The sequence below is a fragment of the Psammomys obesus genome, unplaced genomic scaffold, assembly GCF_907164565.1.
Source record: "Psammomys obesus unplaced genomic scaffold, mPsaObe1.curated_primary_1811, whole genome shotgun sequence".
In the NCBI taxonomy this organism is placed as follows: domain Eukaryota; kingdom Metazoa; phylum Chordata; class Mammalia; order Rodentia; family Muridae; genus Psammomys; species Psammomys obesus.
Genome location: NW_026587216.1, coordinates 39,075,771 through 39,079,286, shown reverse-complemented (window position 1 = coordinate 39,079,286; position 3,516 = coordinate 39,075,771).

Below are 3,516 nucleotides of genomic sequence, written 5' to 3'. Positions count from 1 at the left end.
GTGTGTGTGTGTGTGTGTGTGTGTGTGTGTGTGTGTGTGTGTGTGTGGTGAGTGTGTTCTAACTTCCCTTTGTCCCCATGTGTTCTCTCTGTGTCCCCATGGCTCCATCCCTGTCTGTCTGTCTGTCTGTCTGTCTTCATGTCCAATCTTCTGCCCCTACCTCTCCTCCTGGAGGCCCAAACTCCTATCCTCTTCCCCTCCCCCAAATGAACTTCCTTATACCAGATTCGTTGCATGGCCTAATCATATATTACAACAATTACAATTTTGTGCTTTTTATGGATTGTGTGTGTTTCCTGTGCTTTTTTTTTTTTTTTTTTTGCTGTTTATTTATTCTGATTTGTTTGCTTTTTCATTTGCATATTTTTATATAAGGAGAAATGTATGGGTGAAAAGATGAGGAAGATATGGGAGAAAACAGGGGAGAGGAAATCATGATCAGAATACAATATATGAATTTTCAATTTAAAAAAAAAAGAAAGAAAGGCAGAGGAGGAAACAAAGGACAGATGTGAAATGCAAATATCTTTGCTAGAGGTTGGATCTTTAGCATCACCCAGAAGGTTGATGTTCCCAGTTTGGGAACAGAAAGACAGTATAGCCCTTAAGAAGCTAAGTCTAGTGGGAAAGCTTCTGGCCACTGGAAGATTGGTCTTAAAGGAGATAACAGGACCTCAGTCCATCCCTTTCACTTCCCAGGCACAAAGCAAATGTTTTTGCTCCCACCAGCAACCTACCTCACCCACTGCTGTCTCACCACTGAACGAGAGCCAGCAGATGACACGCAAGGGTGACCCGAGAAACCTTTTCTCTTGTGGCTTCATTTCCTCTGGTGCTTCTTTCAGAAAGAGATATCTGACCAACACAAGCTCCAGTGATGGGCTAATGGCAGCAGCACAGCCAAGGAAACCGGTGGACCAGCCAGGAAAGTGGGAGGCAAACTGGAATGCCAAACAGGCCGCACCGGGCTTCCTTTATAGGAGAGTAGAAATAGGTGGTGCAATTTACCGGCACTCCAGTAAGTGATCCAGATGTTTCCCATGATGCACTTACCCATTCTCACAGACGCTCTCCTCTGTCACCCCGAAAGAAGAGAATGCTGGCACAAACTTGTTGCTTTCCTGTTAAGTTAAATGCAAAAAAAATATCACAACAAGGGAACCATGTTGCCAAAATAGATTCCTATTAAAGACTTACCTGCCACCCCTGAAGGTGAACATCAAAAGCAACCTCTGCACACAAAGATGCTCAACTTACAATAAAGCTGGTGCCTGATAAACCATAGTGAGCAGAAAGCTCATCCCCTAAACCCACCCATGGACTATCAATGAACCTCCTTGAGGAGGATCCCTGGCCCATCCTTGAGATCTGGTGGCTGACAAGGGGGTCCAGCTCACTGACTTTGCACAATGTTTCTCATAACCCATATCATCCTTCTGTCCCCAGGAAAAGATCAGATTTGATGTAGGATTTCCACTGAATATGTAACATTTTGCACCACAATGATTTTTTAAAGTAAATTAAGTTACCCTAAGATAGGAGCAATCTCTGTGTGCGCATATTTAAAGGGAAATGCCTTATTCAGCAACATCCTATGACCATAATAAAACCGAAGAAAATTCACAGGGCCACATAGCTGAGTAAGCAAGAATTAGGTGAGATATTAAGGTACACAAAGAGTCCAAACTGGTTACTTCCACCCAGAAGGGAGGAAAGCAGAGGAAGGAGAGAAAAGAAGGGAAAAAGGATTGAACATGACCCTCGCTGCTCTCCTCCTGACAGGACTTCTGAAAAGTATACAAACTGAAAGGATTGGCGCTCCACCCATGCAGTGTCAATGACACCTCAAGCCATTTCAAAGGAATGACTCGCGTACACACCGTAGGAGAGGGGATCAGGAAATGGAGGAATGGGAGACAGAGCAGCACACTGTGGAAGGTCCACAGGAAAGTGATGGTAGACACCCAGGAGGTGTCTTCAGAGGTGCCCTTAGTAGGCACTGAATCGAGGATTTAGGAGGTCTCTTCAGAGGGGGGTGGGGTGGAGGGAGCAGGGGGGACCAAAGGGGAGCACGGGTGAGGCTTGCTGAAGCTGAAAAGGCCAGCCTTCCTTTCCCAGCTGGGAGCCTGCTGTGATGTAGGTAAATTGCAAAGAGAGCAGGAAGTTCCCAGAAAGCACACTGATGAATGACCTAATTTTTCTCAGTGACTTGGGAGGTGAGGTCTGTGGGGCATGACGGAAACAGGAGTGGAGACAAGGTCTTCAGCGGAGTAATGAGGTCTTAACTAGCTGGTGAGCTGCACAGCACTAAGGGTCAGAGCAGAGCTGTAGCCTAGCACACTGGAGCCCCAGGGCTGCCTATTGGTGGCTGCTAGACCCAGAGCTGTGAGAGCCCCCCCCCACCCCCACCCCCGTTTCCTCTCTGAAGGTCAGTGTGCGTGGTCACACAGCGGCCCAGCTGCTAAAATGCCAGCCATGTTTCAGTCATGTCAAGGCCTTGAAGAAGTTGTTGATTCTGAGGTGGTAGCTTTTATTAAGTGATGGCTTTTGTTTGTGCTCCTGTAAGTGCTCAGCTTGTACATTTACGTCTATGCACCCACACACGCATGATTTAGTGATCACTCAGCTTTGTTTGCTGAGTACATTTTTGTGCAGAGAACTGTGCTAGAAACTGCAGAAAAGAGACCAAAAACAGATGAGGTATCTCTCATCATAGAATGAGTGGTCTGATGGATATTCCGAGTAAACAATATAAAATCATGACTCTTTTTCTGCAAAGGGCTGTCTACAGAACAGTAAGAGATAGCATCAACAGAGGCTAGGAGGTGAGAAGGAACTTCCACCCCACTGAGTGCCCTCCCCCCTCCCAACATCACATATTCCTTGGAAGGGTGAACATCGTGGCCTGCTTTGACCACACCTCACTTTGCGACCCTGCACACAGCAGGTGCTGGATGTGCGTTGGAGAACTAGACCAACATTCTGAAGTGTGTGTTTGTCCTCAGGGTTGATGAGGCCATCAGTCCTGCTTTTGCAAAATGACTACAGGAGGGCATATCAATAACGGAATCCCCCTGACCATTCTGTGCATAGGGCAAGGGCACAACACTCCAAACTCTGCTCTTCAGACTCTGCCCTCTAAAGCACAGGGTGCCACTGGCATCTCTTCTTTTCTAAATTCAAATCACAGCGTTCTTTTGCACTAACATACCCCGAGACTATGCATAGCCAGTTGCACTTGTTTTTCAGGGTGAGGATGCTTTCTTTCATTAGGCTCCCTGGGGGACAGTGCTCATGCTGCAGGGATTTTAGAGGAAGAATAATCAGGAAAGAAGAAGGGCCCAGAAAGACACAGGTGCAGGAGCCAACAGGCAAGGACTGAGGAAAGACACAGGTGTGGAAGCTAACAGGAAGTGCTCCTAGAGCTGTCAGCACAAAACATTAGCTCTTATCAATAGGCAGTGAATAGCACCTGCATATTCTCATTATAAAGTTTTAAGGTGGTGCAGGTGATAT